This window comes from Capsicum annuum, chromosome 9 (genome assembly GCF_002878395.1).
Source record: "Capsicum annuum cultivar UCD-10X-F1 chromosome 9, UCD10Xv1.1, whole genome shotgun sequence".
Lineage (NCBI taxonomy): Eukaryota > Viridiplantae > Streptophyta > Magnoliopsida > Solanales > Solanaceae > Capsicum > Capsicum annuum.
This window is the reverse complement of record NC_061119.1, coordinates 100,901,884-100,923,486: the sequence shown is the minus strand read 5'-3', so window position 1 is coordinate 100,923,486 and position 21,603 is coordinate 100,901,884. Positions and strand designations below refer to the sequence as shown.

At 34.8% G+C, this 21,603-nt stretch overlaps 1 long non-coding RNA gene across 1 annotated transcript in view; it reads right to left on the bottom strand.

Moving 5' to 3' along the window:
* Positions 1–1,228: 1,228 nt before the first annotated feature.
* Positions 1,229–21,603, bottom strand: part of LOC107841982 — a 34,515-nt gene continuing 14,140 nt past the window's right edge. The window contains exon 3 of the long non-coding RNA XR_007044673.1: positions 1,229–1,690. This is a non-coding gene — a long non-coding RNA (uncharacterized LOC107841982). The remainder of the gene's footprint in view (positions 1,691–21,603) is intronic.

The window sequence follows — 21,603 nt, the reverse complement described above, 5'->3', positions numbered from 1 at the left end:
CTATTTCATTTTCGGTTCAAAAACATCAACATTTCAAAAAAATCAACCTTTCAAAACCAAATAGCTACTGAACATTAAAATGTTTAATTTGAAAGGAAAAATAATAGTAGGTGAAGAAGAAAGCAGTTACCGGTTCATGCCAATGTGACGGACGCGGCGACCATTGAGGTGACAAGCCCTTGGAAAATCATCGGGCCTGAGAGTACACCGAGCTCTTCCGCACATCAGTTAATCGGCGACTTGTGGTTTTGCTTTTCGCTTCTATTCTGGAAGGATCAAGCAGAAACCAAAGGCGGGAAGAGAATAGAGGGAACCCCATGGGTAATTTAGTAATTGTCTGGAATGTGCAATTGGCTATTGGCCGTTGATTACAGTAGCATTGGTCTTGACATTTGAGATTCTTCTTTCCCAAATCCTAGGCAATGTTAGGGGAACGGGCAAGTGGACAACTTTAAGATAAAAGATTTTGTTATGCCAATGGTGAGGTTTAAGGCTGGCAACGGACCGGAATCGGGAACGCCGGATCGGTTTAACCGATACAAAAATCGGTACCGGAAATTCCTTATCATTTTTGTTGCTGGAATCGGTGTTACTGGAATCGTTCTTATCGGAATTTTTTCGTTGTTCGCATCGGTCCGCTTGCTACCGGTGTGGACCGGAGCGATATCGGAATTATCGAAAATAAATTACGTAGTGTACAGTAATATAATTTTGTGTTAATTTTTTTTCCCATAATTGCTACAGTTTTTGTTTAAGAACTTATATAATTTATATAAAGTTTTCCATAACTTTTTTGGGTTAAAGTTTTTGTTTTACAATTTTAATTTAAACTATCTATATCTTAACTTAATGGCATTAATGGAGTATATAAGTTTTATATATATAATTACTTATATAATTTATTAATATTCCATTATATAAGTTTTATATATATAATTACTTATATAATTTATTAATATATCTTAAAAAGTTTAGAATTTTAATATAAAAAATATAAGTTTAAGTTAATATAATATTTTTAATTAGTTTAAGGAGTTAAAAGATTTGTTAACTTTATAAAGTTTTGTATTAATTTTTTTTTCATAATTGCAACAAACAAAAGACAAATTTTAAAACAAAATTAGGCAAATAGCCGTTATATTTATTCAAATTTCGTACGTTGTACATTTATTACAAAGATATTAAATGAAAATCTAATCTACGCAACCATCTTCTAGGAAGGGTTCTGTTTGAATTAGATATCTATTGTAGAATCTTATTAATATCTAAATTGTCTATAATTTTTTTAGCGTAACTTTTCTATGTCTTCGGCGGATAAATCTTCCAGAACTGGTCTATTTTCTTGTTCCTCCATTGCTTCCATTTCATCGTCACTATTTTTCTCAAAAATTTTATCTATTTCGTCTTCAATATGGGGCGGTAATTTGGGGAGCCTAAAATTTCTTCATTCGGCATTGATCCAATTTCTAAATAATACCGAAATCTTCAAACTATCCCTTGCTAATGAATGCCAATGATCTCCTATTATAAATCTTCCTGCGTTGAAGGCTTGCTCCAAAGCAACTGAAGAAGCTTGAGTTGATAGCAAATCTCAAACCATCCTTGAAAGTTTTGGAAATTGTCTGATACGGGTATTCCACCATGATAGAAATTGTTGTTTTCCAGTTTCATCTCTAATATTTTTCTGATCCTGCAAAAGATGTGAATCAAATTCATTACTCCTACAACATTGAAGACTAAGTTCTTCGCTCATCTCGTCATCTAAATCATCATATCTACATCTAGAAGTAGGAGGTTCGATCGGCCCAATATTTTGTTCCATAACTTGATACAAGTTATATAAACTCCTAGCTGTAGATACTATGCTAGCACAACAAGTTTCAATTGATGGCTTTTCATGACATCCAATTTCTAAATTGTTGTATAATTCTCTAACCAACATCACTGTACCGTGTTTTTTATAAAATGAGTTGAATAAATTAGTTGTTAAAAGAATTTGTGGAATAGGAAACTAGTATTTTTAAAATTTTTCAATCATAGCTTCAATTGCCTCTTTGTTAGGACATATTTTTTTATATTCAGCAAGTACTTTAGAAAACAAAAGAAATAGTTGGAGTATATTGAACAGATACTGTGTTCATAGCTTGATAAAAAGTTTTCAAAAATTTACAAAGTTCTACTTCAGTCCAATCATCTTCATCTAGCATTAAATTAACACCCTCATTATAAGAATTATAAACTAATTGTATATGTTTACGATATATAACAGCAACTTCAAACATTTGAAATAAAGAATTCCATTTAGTAGGAATTTCTTTTGGAATTTTTCTATATGGAAGGTCATATTGTTTACATTTACATTTAAAATCATCCATTACACTCTTTCTTTTATTTTTAAACATATAACTACAAGCAATTCACACTTTAATACAACCATTTCCAAACAAATGAATACCATCATGTACTATCAAATTTAAAATATGTGCAGAACATCTAACATGAAAATGATCTTCATACATTAAACATAATCTAGTTTTTAACTCGTCAATAGCTTTCAAATTATTAGAAGCATTACCTAATGTGTGTGCAATAGGTTTACCAATAAATATAAAATATTTCATGCTCTCCGCTATTGTACTAGCTATATACATATCGGTTTTAGACTCGTCAACATATTTATAAGCAATAATTCTTTTTTGCATGTTTCAATCGTGATCAATCCAATGAGCTGTGAGAGTAAAATAATCATTACCGACAACACTAGTACCCATATCAGAAGTAACAGATATTCTACCATCAAATTAATCAAATAAGCAATGAAGAAAATGACAATGTTCAACTTGAAATTTAAAAATATCATTTTTAATTATATTTCATGAAAAACTTTTAAAAGAGGGATTATATACTCGTTGAATATAATGAATAAAACCGGGATACAAAGGAAAACTAAAAGACAAACCCATAACAACAACCATTTTCGCTAGTTCTTCTCTATCTACATCTTCACTATATATCGATGATGAACTTGTTTCAGCTGGTTTAAACATGTCTAAATGCGTTTGAACCATATTACCTCCTACAGATTCATGTACAAATGTTGTACCATCTTTTTTTACCTTAGCCTCATTTTTTAGACGAATAAATTTTTTATTACATTTCATCAAATGCGTAGTTAGCAACCCTGTCCCGCCATTTTTCCCCCGGTCAAATGTTTAAAAATATTCTTGCATTTATTGCAAGTAGCAATACCTTTTACCCTATCATGCTCCATAGATTTCCAAACTAAAGACCTTTTAGTACGTTCGGTACCTTTGGCCCTAGTAAATTCCGGTAAATGGGGAAGTTCTTGACCGTGTTTCGGTAATTCCGTAACCGGACTAGTAGGGGTAGGGGTATCACCTAACTCTTGTTCTTCTATATCATCTTCCTCCGGTAAGTCTTCTTCAAAATTATTATAACCCCTACTTAGGGGCTCATTATCTAATTCCATACCGAGACCAACATTGAAACCATTAGATTGTGATAAAGAAGTTTCATTAAATGTAGGCGGTAATGAACTAGTACTAGCCTTACTTTTTTTATTTCTACGAAAAATCTTACCAAAGCTAGTTTTTTTAACACTACTTGTTTTTCCGAAATCCATAATTTAAATTAAAATATTAACACAAGCAATACAAATATTATAAATTACAAAATTAATGTAAGTAAACAAATTTAGATACTAAAAAATAAAAATTTTCTATTAACGAAAATGAAAAGAGCTTAAAGTTGGAACGATTATACCGAACGTTTGCGTAAAAGCAGACGTATACCAAATGTCGGAATTAAAAGATGATAATTGAAGGTTATAATATCTTCAAAAAATCTTCAACTCCAACTAATATAATATTTGAATTTCAACTCCAACTAATAGAACAATTATAAATATTTAGAGAGAATGTGATATTAAGAGAGATTGTGAGAATTGATAATATTTGTGTGAAAAAACAATTGAAAAGAAGGATATTTATAATGAAAATTTAAGGGGTGGTGTGGGGTAATTAGGAGGGGGGAAACGGCTAGAAAACAATGATCAAAAGAGTCGTTCCCCAAATCCCACTTTAAAAAAAAAATAGAAATTAACTCATCAACCAGACCGGAATCTGATCAACCGGTACCGAAACCGGTTAACCAGAACCGAAAATACCGAATTTTTTCGACATTCCGCACCGGTAATGTTATCCGGACCATTGGGTACCGGTATACCGAACCAAACCGGAATCGCCGCTTACCGAAATCGAAAACCTAGTGGAACCGAACTTGGCGGACCGGAACGGAATTTTTCGATTCCGTTGTCACCCTTAGTGCGGTGCCCGCATCGCATCACCTTTAAAACCGCACCACATCATATCACCCTTAAACTCACATAAATCAGTCCCACACTTATATCCATGCATACCCACATTACATCGGCCTCATATTTTTTTTATTTTTTTTTGAATAATTTGTAACTCCATTGAAAGTCATAATCTATAATCTATATCTATAATTTATATTTAAAATCTATAATGTATATCTATAATCTATATTATAATTATAATATATTAAAAGTGTGAATACCCTTAAAAAGGTGATTTGAGCTTTTTATCCTTGATTCCAAGACTCCTTTACACAAAATTATCTTTTCCTTATTTTCTTTAATTTATTATTTAATTATTTTATTATATTAACTAGACTCCTAAAATATATAAGAATCCTAAAATATATGGAAGGAGAATCAATTAATATTTTTCTTTGTACAAATTAATTAGAAAAATACTCCTAAAATATAATAGAAAAATACTCCTAAAATAGAACTCTATTGGGGAAATACTTCTATAAATACTAAGATACACGTTAAACTGGAGAAGAAACTGGTTTACTTATTGGAAAAATATGATTGATGTTCATCTAACTTGATTCAGTTGTATGTCTAGATTAGTGGATGCTTAATTTTCTAACCATCAACTTCTTCACTATTTTTGTCAACAGAATAAAATTCAACGTGTGTGTATATATATATATCTTCTTTGTTTTCATTCAAGTCATTTTTTAGTGTCAATATTTTCGCTCAAACAAGAATTATTTTCATCAAAACTAAAGTTTTGTGATCACTATTGTATTATTTTGTTGTAGTTTACAGGTCGTAGATGAATATACAGGCGGTAGATGAATGTCGGTCGGCTTTGAGAATTTTTTTTAGATAAATGCTAGGTTTAATCGTATTTTTTATATCTCTATTTTGAGATTTTTTTTTTGTATGTAAAGGTAAAGTTTAGTTGAATTATTTTGATATCTCTATTGTCATACTATGTTGTTATAGTTTACAAGTGGTAGATGAGTGTCGGACGACTTTGAGAAATTTTTTGTGTAAAGATTAGATTTAATTATATTATTTTAATGTCTCTATCATCGTATTATTTTGTTATAGTTTACAGGTGGTAGATGAATGTCGATCGACTTTAAGAAATTTTTTTGGTAAATGTTAGGTTTAATTAAATTAATTCTCCAAAAGATGTTGAATTTAATTAATGTATTCATCTTTATTATTTAAACAAATATCCTATTTAGTGTAATGTTTGAACTCAATAAAGTGAGGTACACGCGTAAGGCGCGTGCACCTAAACTAGTATTTCTAAATCGACAACTAGAAAATAATAACTAATTTCTATTATATCACTTTTTACTAAGAAATTATCAAAAAGTATCACGTGTACAAGTAATAATTAAGTATCATATTTTTAAAAAGTGAATAGAGATATTAAAAAAGCTATAAAATTATTTATTTGTAGTGTTATATATGTCATTTTAAGTATCATAAAATTTTAAGTAAAGAATACATATAATTTTAGGTATATTCACGAATATAATACTAATTTTTAGCTTTTTTTAAAAAAATTTAAACTCGCATATACCCGCAACCCACACCGCACCGCACCATTTTTAAAAAAACCTTACTTCAACCCACTCCGCCCCGCCTAGCTTAAAACCTGCACCGCACCGCACCTACATCGCCCAATTGTCATCCCTAATTTGACACGTTTCTTAAAAAAATAGAGATAGACATAGTTATTTTATTACACTATGTCTATTAATTGATTTTTAGTATTACATCTTGAAAATAATTTTAAAAAGAAACAAATAATACTATAATAAAACATAAAAAAATAATTATTTTTATATATTAAAGGTAATAAATAAAAATAAATAGATGAAGTATAAAATAAATCCATCGCAAAGAAGTACACAAAGAGAGTGAGAGATTGATATTTTGTTTAACCTTGAATTAATATACAAATAAAATGAATGAATTTTCTATTTATAGAAGAAAAGAAATAATGTTTTTCAAGAGATAACTGCAAGGCTTTTCAGAAGCTTCTTGCAAGCTATTTACTTGAGCTTTGTAACCCGTCTGTCTAAGCTATTGTAGAGTCAATCATGTTAGGAATATTCCAACGCACTCATAAGTGCGTGTGATCTGATAAGTAATATACGACTTCAAAATCCAGATATCGATCCCATAGGAAATTAATTAATTGATAACTAAATTGAATTTATTTGACTATTCAGCAGTAAACAAGTAATAAAAGTGATTTGAGAGACTATAACTACTAAACCCATCAGGATTCTAAAACGTAAAAGGAACTTTAAGTTGTTGTTTTTTAATTTCTGAGGTGATTAATGATCCAAAGTTGTGGTATTGTAACAATCTAGTTGAGTTATTAGTTCATAATGTGACTCATTTCCTGAGTTACTAGTTGCGAGTTGGAATTCGCGATGTTAAGTGTCTTTCAAACAAACTCTACGCCTAATTGACTATTCCTAATGCTTATATTCCTCGATAAGCCAGTCGGTAGTGAAGTACATGTGATTTCTCTTACGTATTGTAACACCCCATATTTTTGGGCTAGAATTTGAACTGTTCTTCATACTCGCCTAGGCCCAAACCAAATTATATCTATTTAGATATAAGTATTTAGATCAATTCTTTAGTGTGTTAATTGTTTTGGATATGAATTAAGGTTATTGGAAACCTCTATCACAAAGATGAGTTGAACACCTTACTACCTGTTAAATTTTCATATAAGTTTTTATTAGGGTCAACTTCGAATGAGCCTTACTCCTAGACTATGAAGAGTCACATGGCTTATTAACCACCAAATTAAAGGGTCTTGGGTCTTTTTTCTAACGCCACTAATTATTTTTCAATCCGAGTTTTAAGAAAAAAAGGTTGTGGACATTTTAATAAGGCACTATCCCAGTTGCGCATTGGGCAGCATGGGGTGGAGCTTAGGCTAGGGTACCACTTGTTATCCTTCGTGTTGCGCTGCGCAGTGCGAAACACACCTCCCCAATGTAAAAATCCATTTTTCTTGTATTAAATTGGGGGAAACTAGTCCTTTCACCCATGAAACTTCCACAACCCATTTTATAACCCTAAAATCATTCCAAACTACTAGAAATCTCCCAAATTCCTCATTCTCTTTTGTAACACCCCAGATTTTTGGTCCTTGAAAATTTCTGAAATTTTATCCTCACTGTCCTGACTACGACTCTCCTTACGAGCATAGAGTGTCTATATGGGTCATAGTACCCAAGTCGTAAGGTGTCTAGTAAGATTTTCCTAAGTCACTGTCTAGACTACTACTTGAGACCACGAGTCCTAAAGACATGACGAATCATTAGGTCCCAATCGTAGCCTGACCATCTTATTATCCAAAACTTTCTATCTTGAGTACAATTAGACTCAACTAGTAATAATGACTTTATACGAGTCATAAGGTGGTAATCGTAAGGTCAATATCGTGTGTGTGCCTAGAGACATTGTCTTGACTATGACTCACAAAGACAAGTCGTTGTGAGACCCATAGCGACTAGGCGGCATTTTTCTCAGTCTTTTTATTTAAGGCATTCCAGACATTTCCCTTTTGGCCTAAACATAACCCACGACCCATAAACCCTATTGAGACTTTATTCTCACCCATAACACAATAAAAATATATCCTCTTCTCTCTCAAATTCTCTCAAGCAAAGCAAGCTAGGGTTTCCTCAAGGTTGAGCATCTAGAGCTCAATTCAAGGTTTCTTCTCCATAATTTTGAATATTTTAGGCATGTGACTCTACCTCAAACTTCTTTTCCTTAAAGCATGATATCTAAATGATTATTGATGTGAAATTGAATGTGGGTTTTGACATGAGTTAAAGGTTTTGACATAGTTGGTTCTTAAATTATTTTCTCATGAATTATTATGCATTGTTTATGTTTTATTAATGATTTTGAACTTGTGGGGTACATGAGTATGGATAATAAACAAAGGGATTGTGATTTTCTCAAATTTTGTGAATAATGACAATTGAATTGATAACAACCTCAACCCAATATTGTAAAATTGGTTTTGAATGTGAAAAATATGCATATTAAACTATTATTGAAACTATTTACATGGCATAAGAGGACTATTGAAACATAAATGTATTTGAGTCCAATTGATTGAATGGATTTGAGTCCTAATTGATTAAACGAGTTTGAGTCTCAAATGACTAATTGCTTTGAAGTTCTTTTGGACGCGGGGTTAGAGTCCTAGTAGGCTAAGTAGTTGACATGGCATAATGATGAACTTGTAAATGATATTGGTATGACTATAACAACAAGATGCCTTAATGCATAATTGGTTCATGTAATTGGGAATGTGTGCTAAATATTTAATTAGGCCTAAGAGAGGGTTGTTTAGCTATGTCGTGAAAGTGGAGGTCCCGAGGGACCAATAATGGAAATCATATTTTCTTACATGGGGGTCTAAATGGCTTGGGGTTCGAGACCCCTTGCTTATGACCAGGGAGGTTCGAGTCCCCTTACTATATGATTGGGAGGTTTGAGTCCCTCATATCACATTACATGATCGGGTGCTTAAGTCACTTTAGTATATGATTGGGAGGTTCGATTCCCCCATGCATATATATATATATAATTATTCTCCAGTTCATGCATCTACACATACTGGGCCCAACCAGGGGGTAAGAACTGAGGCCTATATATCTCGTGGGTACTATTATGACGGTTAAGCTACACAATCTAAGCTAAAGTTTTAAAGTTCATGTTAAGCCTTGTTCCTTACCATAGAATATGATATATACATATATATATATATATATAATTATATATATATGTATTTGCATATAGTTATGTATACTGGATTTGGTTTGGTTTCGAACTATTGATCATGGCATTATTTTTGTTCCCTTATCCCTGAATTGTATGCTAGCGCTTAACCCATTAACCATCTATCTGCGCTGTAGGAATTAGGCATACTTTTACTTCTCTTGCACAATGATTAGTTGATCATGAAATAGTTCGTGAGTTAGACTGAAGTGATGAGCTTTTATAATTTGAAAGGCTTCATTTCATGTTATAGCTTCTTTACATCATAGACTTTGATTCTGAATTATTTTGGCTATCATTGGGGGCATGTCCCAACATTATTGATTTCGGGTTTGATTAGAAGGCTTTGTGTATTACTGTGGATTTGGGTGTTGGTATTTGTTATCGATATCTGCTTGGTTTATGGCATCTCATAGATATCTTTGAGTTTATCTCTTCTATCTTATTATATGTTCAAAATTTAGTCTCTATTAATGTGTATGCTATTTTTGACTAGGTAAAGAGGGTGGTCTCTGGTCCATGGTGGACTTGAAATACCCATCATGGCCAAAACCTGTTTTGGGTCATGACAAAGTGATATTAGAGCCTAGGTTCAGTGTCATTGGGTATCTATAAAGCTGTGTTAAGTAGAGTCTCTTTTATGCGTGTGTAACGCACCACACTTATAAGGGAGAGACTATAAGGCATTTAGGAAGATTTCCCTTTCTTGTTGTTTAGTTTTCAGGCTATAGAGTCTAAGGTCTTGAATCTCCTCTAATTTTGGTTATTCACATTTCAGATCATGTCTCCTTAAAGATCTAATACTCGTAGAAACTCCTTTTTCCTACTTGAGGACAACATGGATGGAACTTTATCTACTTATAGGGTACAGACCCAGTTTAGGGTCACTGCTTCTGACAACCTTCGTGGAGTCTAACCGATCCCTTCTAAGCCTCCTCAGGCTTCTCAAACTGATGATATTCATGCCCCACCACCTTAAGGAGATATTAATAATACTAATATCCATCGTTCTATTCATCTATTAACCCAAATAGTAGTCTCTCTGTCATGCCGGTCTGGTCTTATTGGTAAAATAAAAAACTAGGTAAGGATGGGGAAGAGATAGTTGCCACTTCATCAGTTCCCGCATCGAAGGGTGCTATTTTTGGTATTGGCACGGGCCAAAACCGTCTCTATGCTCTTGCTACCCGCCAGGAGTTTGAGGATCTCCTGAGGTTATCACTGGTATGCTCTAACTCTTTTCTCGTGATGTGTATTTTTTGCTTGATCTGGTTCTACTCTTTCTTATGTGAACCCAACTGTGGCTATCCATTTTGGTTTTGAACCCGAGTATATTTCAGATTTTTTTTATTTCTACTGCTGTGGGTGACTTTGTGGTTACTAGAAGAGTCTATAGGGGTTGTGTGGTATTCGTTGGTGGTAGAGAAACTTTGGTGGATTTGATTGAATTAGACATGGTTGATTTTAATGTCATATTGGGGATGGATTAGTTATATTCTTGCTATGCCTCCTTAGAATATCAGACCCATAGGGTCATTTTCAAATTTCCTAATGAGCCTATTATAGAATGGGAAGCGGGTTCCTTAGAACCAAATAGGAGGTTCATTGAAACACCCCAAACTTTGGCCCTTGCTAAATTTATTGAGCCTTAAACCTTTTGATCATCATACGACTCACACGATACCACTCGTATTATATAGATACAATTTAGGACCCTAGTCGTATGTTGTCCAGTGTGACATTGACCAATATTGGTTCAAGTATGAGAAGATTCCATACAAGTCGTATGTGCATGATACGAGAAGTACAGTCTAAACCGTATATTTTCCAGTGTCTAACCTTTGATGTTTTTCTTAGGGTATGACTTAAAGGGTACTAGTCGTATGGTGATGATATGAGTTAGGCTAAGGAGTCGTATATTGGACAGAATGTGGTGCCCAACTTTTTGATCAAGTTATGAGTAGAGAGTACCACTCGTATGATGTGGAATGAGTTGAGGTCTCCAATCATACCCTCCATGAATCTTCTAATCATACCCTCCTACGAATCTTCTACAATTTTTAAGTTGAGGGTATTTTAGACATTTCCCACCCTAAGACCTTAACACCCCATGTCTTATACATTATTTGGTCCCTCATTCTATACTTTAGAAGACTGAAACACTCTCTAAACATCTCTCAAGAAGATTAGGCTAGGGTTTCTTTAAGGTGGTCATCTAGAGGCTTAAGGATCAAAATTTCTCTATGAATTTTGGTAACTCGGGCACGTTACTCCTCCCTCATTGTTAGTTCAACTAAAAACATATTTTAATGTATGATTTTCATGGTATTAATATGGATTTGTTTTTGTTTTGAAATAGATGTTGGGGTTTTTTGTTGTTCTTGGTTGGATATTGTTTTCCTATGTTTTACTTATAGTTTTTCATGTTATAATGGTGACTGAAATATGTTGTTGCATGGGAATGGCCAATTGATACTTGGTTTTAGTTTTGAAAACTATATGCCTCCAACATGTTTGTTAAAATGCCAACACGAATGGATTTGTCACATATTTTGACTTTTATTGAAATCTTTGCATTGCATAGTATGGTAATGGAACCTAAATTGTTTTCATTAATTTGAAATATTTTGGAAAGGCCTTGGTGGCCATGGTTTTGGTTTAATTAGAAATCTTTTAGGGTAAGTGTTGGCTAATGATATTGATTGCAACCTATAGTCGGTATGATGATACCACTTCATAATGCCTTAGTAAATAACTTTTGGAATTGGTGGTTTGGTTATGTGCTAAAGGTTTTTAATTAGGTGATAATGGCAGGCTGTGATAGCTAACCGTGAAGGTGTGAGTTCGATGGACGAACACTGGAAACTCATGTTTGCCGACATGAGGGTTGGTCATGGTGACCATATACTTGTGGGGTACATGAGAATCCCCTAAGTTTATAATTGTATATATATATATATATCATGGAGGGCTAAGGGTATATAGGAATCCTCAACCACTATGATATCTTTGGTTCGTGTGATTATACGCAATAGAGACCGTTCAGGGGGTAACACTGGACCCATATAGCCTGTGGGTGGATTGTGATAGTAAAGCTACATAACCCAGGTTAAGGTTTTAAATGCATGCTAAGCTCGATTCCTTTTCCCGGCACGTTATATATATGTATCTATATGATTGTATGTGGTTATTTACTTTGGATTTGTATTACTAGCATTATTTTATCCTTATTCCTAAGTACATGCTAGAGTTTATCATGCTAATCGTCTTCAAGCGTTGTATCCCCATGCAATGTAAGGAGGTCCATTCGACTCCTCCTTTTCAGTGACTTAGATTCGGGGAAAACTTTGTGTCAGATTGAAGTGGTGAGCTTTCATACTTCGGAAGGCTCTATTTCATGATATGGACTTCGTTACATTGTTTTTGTTTCTTGAACTTTGTTTTTGGATATGGTAGAGGGCATACCCCGATCGGATGTTCTTTCTTTTTGGTTAGAGGCTTTGTGTGACTACTATGGGCATGAGCGGTGTCGGTATTAGTGTCAGCCTTTGTATTGATATTGGCATTAAGGTTGACTCCGGTTGGACATTTAATTGAGGTTGTTGGATTATGGTTATAGACTTTGATTTATGTCTTTTACTTATTATTATTCATCTTGTTATATGTTCGGAATTCATCCGACATAGAGTACAAGGCGGTTATGGTTGGATATTGGGGGTGATCCCGATTGGGATTGAGGCACCCAAGATGACTATGCCCTGGTTCGAGTTGTGTCATTCATATCATATCTCAGAGCCCAAAAATTGATTTCCAAGGGATTTATTTACCATTTAGTCTAATTTAAAAATTTTAACTCGAAGGGTCCTTTCTTGCAATCCATTCTCATGGTTAATAAATTTTTTGGGGGTTTTCCCTATGATCTTCCTGGTGTTCCTCCTGATAAGAAAATAAAATTTAGGATTAAACTTCTCTTGAATACCCATCCCATCTTTATCCCTTAATATAGAATGGCTTCGATTCAGCTGGAAGAGCTTAAGGAGTAGTTCAAAGATATTCTTGACAAAGGTTTTATTCACCCCAGTTATTCTCCGTGGGATGCTCCTATTCTCTTACTGCGTAGGAAAGATGGTTCCTTCTGATTATGTATAGATTATCTTCAGCTGAATAAGAAATTTAAGGTAACCTCTTTAGGGGGTGGACTGGTATATTATGCGGGGTACTTCCTTAGTGGTACATGATTATTGCTATCCACTATGTTTGAACTTTAGATGTTGATTGTGGTGAAAAGGGATGTTGGTTTGAGAATAGCAATGCAAAATTTATGGGAGTAAATTGGTAGGCTTAACGGGTTGTGTGGAAGAGATTAGGTTGATAACTCATAAAATAGTGGAATGGGTAATTATGATACATACCAGAGGTCTAGTGTTGAAGCCATGAATTGGGGCTAAGTCATTAGGTAGGTAAGAGTATAAATTTTATAAGATTATGTCGAGCCCCAGTTAGCATATTGTTAGATGAGATTTTAAGTATGTAGATGTCAGGTGTACCTAGTCAATGTTATTGAATATCTTAGTATGGATGTGTATGCTCATGAGGGTGTGATTCATAGGGGGATAGCTATAGGGTCTAGAAAAGGTTAAGATGAGTATCTCTGGAGCGTAGTATTTTCATATTGTGCTTATTAGGGGGAGATGATGAACTAAGGCCGATCTTAAAATTTTCTCACGGTGGAAAGTTTTAGGGTCATGGTAAATCTAATCCTATTCTAGAAATTCCCTCCTATTTTGGGTAGGCGGGCATTCTACCAATGTCTTGCGTATTCAAATTGTTCATATTCCTAAAGTTCGAGTTCTCTAAGAAACTTACGTTCATAACTCATGTCTTACTTTATGCTTTGTTTTAAGGAACTATACGTTCTATTTGTTACCGATTTATTTTATGTCATGTCCCAGCCAAAGTTGACCTTGTATATGCAAACTCACGACCATTCTCTATCCTTAAAATAAAAGGGGATAGTTCCAAGCGGAAAAACTTGTCCTACTTCTTGAATATACAAATCTCAGCTTTATGCTATATGAGCCATAATACATGCACTAACGTTCCTCACTGTGCCTTATCTAAAGGATTCATGCGATGTTATGTTCATTTTGGAGCAACCCTCTATTTGTGATCTAGAAGGTTTCTGTGAAATGTTTAGTGCCTATGGTACCGTATCTCTTTCATGGGTCCCACCTTGAATAGTATGGCTAATACGGGTCATAATTGAGAAGTATTCCTCCTATCCTTGATGTTTGTGCTCTAGTTCTGCAGTGACCCTCCTTTTGGTAGTGTGGTAGTGGCTATGAGAGTGTAGTAGCTAAGAATGAGAGATGTGATAAAACCTTTGTGATAATAATTAAGTTGGGAAATCCATAAAGAAGGTGTAGAAAAATGGGCACAAATGGTATGATTAATGGGTATACAAATTGTGATGTTATATGGTTAGTACTCCTTAATTTAAGATTTAAGGTTATTTGATTGTAGTAATAAACTGGAGTCATATTATTTGAGGGGTGTAAGTATATAGTCCCATGGCTTACACAACTCTGAGTTAGGCTCTAACATGGAAGAAATATGCAGTTATACGCAGGCCTTGTAGTTATGTGTTTTGCAGGGAATTAGGAGATTGAAATGGTGGAATGATGTGTTCATAGTTGAAAGCATAGGTGGAGAGCATGGTTATATTTAAGGGTTACTAGATATATTATTGCGAGGAAGGAGCTATGTGGGATGCAAGAGCTCACATGTAGTCCAAATATCCATTCATATTCCCTGTTTCGGATAATCGTGCTTAATATATGTGTTAATCTTAACATCTTTATTTTCTGACTTTGTTAAAATGTAGTATGGTTGTGTTTCTATGATAAATAGCTCTAATGGATACCTTGACCCATCATTAGAGGACGAATGATCCTAAAAGGGGAGAAGTAACACCTTGAATTTTTGGTCCTTGAAAATTTTTGAAATTTTATCCTCACTGTCCTGATTAAGACTCTCCCTATGAGTCGTAGGGTGTCTATACGGGTCATAGGACCCAAGTCGTAAGGTGTCCAGTGAAATTTGCCTAAGTCATTATCTTGACTATGACTTAAGGCCATAAGTCGCAAATATTCATAACGAGTCGTTAGGTCTCAATCGTAGATTGACCATTTTGTTATCCAAAAATTTTTGTTTGAGTACGATTAGACTCAATGAGTCGCAATGATTCTATACGGGTTGTAAGGTGGTAATCGTAAGGTCAACAATGTGTGTGTTCCTGGAGACACTGTCTTGACTACGACTCATAGAGACAAGTCGTAACGAGTCGCTGTGAGACCTATATCAACTGGGCGACATTTTTTCTCAGTCTTTTTATTAAGGGCATTCTAGACATTTTCCTCTTGCCCTAAACATAACCCATGACGTATAAACCCTATTGAAACTTTATTTTCACCCATAAAACAATTAAAACATATCCTCTTCTCTCTTAAATTCTCTCAAGCAAAACAAGCTAGGGTTTTCTCAAGGCTGGGCATGTACGGGTCAATTCAAGGTTTCTTTTCTATAATTGTAAATATTTTAGGCATGTGACTCTACCTTCAAACTTGTTTTCCTTAAAGCATGATATTTAAATGATTATTGATGTGAAATTGAATGTGGGTTTTGATATGGTTGGTTCTTAAATTATTTTCCCATGAATGATTATGCATTGTTTATGCTTTATTTATGGTTTTAAACTTGTGGGGTGCATTAGTATGGCTAATAAACTAAGGAGTTATGATTTCTTCTAATTTTGTGAATAATGACAATTGAATTGTGAAATTGGTTTTGAATGTGAAAAGTATGCATATTAAACTATCTTTGAAGCTATTTGTGGCATAAGAGACCTATTGAAACATAAATAGGTTTGAGTCCCAAATGATTAAATGGGCCGAGTCCCAATTGATTAAATGGGTTCAAGTCCCAAATGACTAATTTCTTTGAAGTCCTTTTGGCTGAGGGGTTAGAGTCCCAGTAGGCTAAGTAGTTGACATGGCATGATGTTCACATAATTAGAAATGTGCGCTAAATGTTTTAATTGGTCTTTAGAGAGGGTTGTGTAGCTAGGTCGTGAAAGTAGAGGTCCCGAGGACCAAAACTAGAAACCATTTTTGCCGGCATAGGGGTCTAAATAGGCTAGGGTTTGAGTCCCCTTGCTTATGACCAAGGAGGTTTGAGTTCCCCTTACTATATGATTAGGAGGTTTGAGTTCCCCATATCACATTACATGATCAGGTGCTTAAGTCACCTTAGTTTATGATTGGGAGGTTCGAGTCCCCTGTGTATATATATATGATTATTCTTTGATTTATGTGGCTAGACGTTCTGGGGCCCGACCAGGTGGTGAGAATTGGGGCCATATAGCCTGTGAGTACTATTATGACAGTTAAGCTACATAATCCATGCTAAAGTTTTAAAGTCCATGCTAAGCCTTGTTCTTTACCCCAGCATGTGATATATCTATATATGTGTATATGTATGTATTTTTATATGGTTATGTACACTCTATTTGGACTATTTTTAAATTATTGATTATAGCATTATTTTTGTTCCCTTATCCCTAAGTTACATACTAGCGCTTAACCCACTAACTATCTATGTATATTCTATCCCCATACAATAGAAGAATTGAGCATACTTCTACTTTAACTGCACAATGATTAGTTGATCATTTAATAGTTTGTGAGTCAGACTGAACTGGGGAGCTTTCATACTTCGGAAGGCTTCATTTCATGTTATATCTTCTTTATGTCATAGACTTTACTTCTAATTTATTTTTGCTATCGTCGAGGGCATATCCCGATATTATTGATTTTGGTTTTAATTAGAAGGGTTTGTGGATTACAGTGGACTTGGGTATTAGTATTAGTTATCAGTATCTGCTTGGTTTATGGAGTATCATAGATGGCTCTGAGTTTATCTCTTCTATCTTGTTATATGTTTGAAATTCAGTCTCTATTAGTGTGTATGCTCTGTCTGACTAGGTAATAGAGGTAGTCTCCAGTCCACGGTGGACTTTAGAAACCCATCACGGCCAGACCCTAGTTTGGGTTGTGACAAAGTGTTATCAGAGCCTAGGTTTAGTGTCATTGGGTGTCTACAAAGTTATGTCAAGTAGAGTCTCTTTTATGCTTGTGTAGTGTGCCACACTTATAAGGGAGAGTCTTTGAGGCATTTAGGAATGTTTCCTTTTCTTGTTGTTATGTTTTCAGGCTATAGAGTCTAAGGTCGTGAATCTTCTCTGATTTTTGTTGTTTGCATTTCAGATCATGTCTCCTCAAAGATCTAATACTTGTAGAAACTTCTTTATCATACTTGAGGACAATATGGATGGAAATCGCTCTACTTATAGGGTACAATCCCAATTTAGGGTCACTATTTCTGACTACCCTCGCGGAGTCCCACTGGTCCCTACCAATCCTTTTTGGGTTTCTCAAGATAATGATATTCACGCCCCTCCACCTCAAGGAGATATTTCTAATACTGAGATCCATCGTTCTATTCATATGTTGGCCCAGATAGTAGTCTCTCTTTTATGCCAGTTTAGTCTTGTTGGTTGGAGAAAAAACCAAGTAAGGATGAGAGAAGACAGAGCAAGAAGTCTTGATATCCAAAGAGGGGTAGGAGTCATTGCAATAACGATAGATATGAGAGATAGTAGACCAAGGAAGAGAGTTGGAAAAATTCTAGTTCATACCCCTCGGCTAAAGCCTTTTACTCTAAGCCATCCAATGGTCATCATCTTCAAAATAACAGTGGTCTTAGGGCACAAAGTTCCCATTATCTGCCTAGTGGAGCCCAGTAAGTCCTACCATATCCTCCTTGCCGATTTTGTGATCAGTTGTATCGTAGGTTTTATCGTGAAGAGAGGAATCAATGTTTTAATTATAGTCAGATTAATCATATGCAGTGGAATTGTCCTTCTAGGGTTGCTTCTAGGGTTAACAGGGTTTTGGTTACCACTTCATCAGTTTTAGTACCAAAGGGTGCTATTTTTGGTACTGGCATAGGCCATAATCGTCTCTATGCTCTCATTACCCGCCAGGTGTCTGAGGCATCTCCTAATGTCATCACTGGTATGCTACAACTCTTTTCTCGTGATGTGTATTTTTTGCTTGATTCGGTATCTACTCTTTCTTATATGACCTCAACAGCAACTATCCATTTTGGTTTCGATCCTAAATGTATTTTAGATCCCTTTTTTATTTATACCTCTGTGGGTGACTCTGTGGTTGCTAGAAAGTCTATAGGGGTTGTGTGGTATCCGTTGGTGGTTGGAAAACTTTGGTGGATTTGATTGAATTAGACATGGTTGATTTTGATGTCATCATGGGGATGGATTGGTTACATTCATGCTATGCCTCCCTAGACTATCAGACCTGTAGGTTCATTTTCATATTTACTAATGAGCTTATTATAGAATGGGAAACAGGTTCCTTAAAACCTATGGGTAAGTTCATTGAAACACTCTGAACTTTGGCCTTTGCCAAATTTCTCGAGCCTTGAACCTTTTGGTCATCATACAACTCACACTATACCACTCGTTTGATGTGGATATGGTTTAGGACCCTAGTCGTATATTGTCCAGTGTAGTATTGGCCAAGGTTTATTCAAGGTACAAGAAGACTCTATACGAGTCATATGTATATGATACGAGAAGTAGGGTCTAAATGTATATTATCTAGTGTCTAACCTTTGATGTTCTGCTTAGGGTATGACTTGATGGGTACTAATAGTATAGTGATGGTACGAGTTAGGCTAAGAAGTCGTATGTTGGACAGAATATAGTGTCCAACTTTCTGATAAAGTTACGAGTAGAGAGTACCATTCGTATAATGTGGATACGAGTTGAGGGGTCCAACTGTACCCTCCTGTGAGTCTTCTACAATTTTTAAGCTGAGAGTATTTTACACATTTCCCACCTAAGCCCTTACTACCCCACGTCTTATAATACTATTTGGTCCCTCATTCTGCACTTTAGGAGATTGAAACACTCTCTAAAATCCTTTTAAGAAAATTGAGCTAAGGTTTCTTCAAGGTGGTCATCTAGAGGCTTAAGGATCGAAATCTCTCTCTGAATCTTCGTAACTCAAGCATGTTACTCCTTCCTCATTGTTAGTTCAACTAAAAGCATGTTTTAATATATGGTTTTCATGGTATTAATGTGGATTTGTTTTGGTTTTGAATTAGATTTTGAGGTTTTTGTTGTTCTTGGTTGGATAATGTTTTTCCATGTTTTACTTATGGTTTTTTCATGTTATAATGGTGATTGAAACATGTGGTTGCATGGGAATGGTTAATTGATACTTGGTTTTGGTTTTGGAAACTACATGCCCTCAATATGTTTGTTAAAATGCCAATGAGAATGGTTTTGTGATATAGTTTGACTTTTATTGAAATCTTTGCATTATATATTATGGTAAGGTCACCTAATTTAGTTTGGTTGAATTAAAGTGTTTTGGAAAGGCCTTGGTGGCCGTGGTTTTGGTTTAATTAGAAATCTTATGGGGTAAATGGAAATCCTCTAAGTGTTGGCTAATGACATTGCTTGTAAACTATAGTCAGTATGACGATACCACTTTATAATGCCTTGGTAAATAAGTTCTAGAATTGATGGTTTGGTTATGTGCTAAAGGTTTTTAATTGGTGTATAATGGCTAGCTATGATAGCTAACCGTGAAGGTGTGAGTCTGATGGATGGACATTGGAAACTCATATTTGCAGACATGAGGGTTGGTCATGGTGATACAAGTACGACTATGAAGATCAATGTGTGTTCAAGTTAATCAAAGGATCGTCCAAGGAAGATCAACATTGAGACATGAGAAGAGCCTAAATAGTACACTAAGCCGCCCATATGTTATATGTTACATTTTACACATTACAGGGGTGCCCCTTTCATTAAGGGCCTTTTGGACTTTGCATGTTTTATGAGTAATAGACTATATATAGTTTAGTATTAGGGTTTTGCTTCCTTAGTTGATTATTATTGTATGAACTTGAAACTTGAAACACCTAAGTCCTCTCTTCTTTGAGGCAAATCGAAACTAGGATAAGAAACTAGTGTTGATTCACTAGTGATTGTATTTTGCTTAGAAACCTTGGTGCTTGAGTGGTTCACGCCCTCTTGTGTCATGGTAAGAGTTAGATGATTCTTGTGTGTAGGTTTTAAGGGTCTTAGAGTTTAATATACTCTTTGGTTCTTAGGGTTTATACCCTCATTTGTCTCACTACCTATCTTTACATTTCTTGTAATCGCGTTTGTGTTCTTGTTCTAGTAAAACGGTGTATTGTTGTTATTGTGTTGTTGTTGTTTTCCTTATCTCGTGGTCATCTTGTTCTTGTTGTAGTTTCTGTTTTAGTTTCCAAAACACCTTGATATCTTCTCATCCTTGTGTTGTTATTGTTGGTAGAGAATTATAGTGTTGGGGCTCTCGGTTTTGTTGTTAAATTTGTGGACTATTTGTGACGTTTTGTGGCTGTTTTGGGACCTTGTTAGTTGCTATTATATCATTTGGTATCAGAGCTAGTTCTGGTTGTGTTCCATCACTACCAATTTTGGGTTCTCTAAGTCAAAAAACAAAAGTTGAAGTGTTCTTGTTTTTGGCCGAGTGTTCTTGGTGTTGTTGTGGTGTTCGGCCGAGAAATGTGTCTATAACTAGGTATGTTTTTGTTTGCCTTCGTAGTTTATTGGGATAGATTTTTGTTCCCTAGCACATCTTGAGTCTAAGTCCAAGATTTTTGCTCTTGACAAATTGTTGTTGAAGGTTGTGGATGACTAGAGTTGAAGTTGTTCTTATTGTTCTTGAAGTGTATTGAAGAAGTGTGTTCATAAAAGTGTTGTTCGATCTTGAAAAGAGAAAAGAAGTGTAAGGCTTTGTTTTTTTCTTGGAATCAATTTCAATACAATACCAAAGAGGTAAAAAGACAAGAGTCATTCAAAAAGCAAGTTGCCAAAAGGAAGTAAGACACCTTTTCAAGATTTGACAAAAGAGGAAAGAGACAAGACTACCCCAAACATTGTCTTGCCAAAAGAGTACAAGTTGGTGAAAAGTTGATAGAAGACTTTTGACTCTTGAAAAGAGTGTCTATAACCTTGTCAACCTACACCATATCCGAACATTCTTCATCAAAAGTGTGAGATTGAACAACTTGATACTTGAAACAAATTTTCTTTACCAACAACGTGTGTTTTGTCTGGTAGGTTTGTGTGACATTGTTGTTTATGGTTTAAGACTTGAACCTTTGTTGGTGTTGTTATGTATGGCGTTTTAGGACTGTTTTTCTAACATTATGGACTGTTTTGGTGCAATGGAACCCGATACCTCATCCCCTCAAACCACGGTGGACCACAATGCTACAAGTAT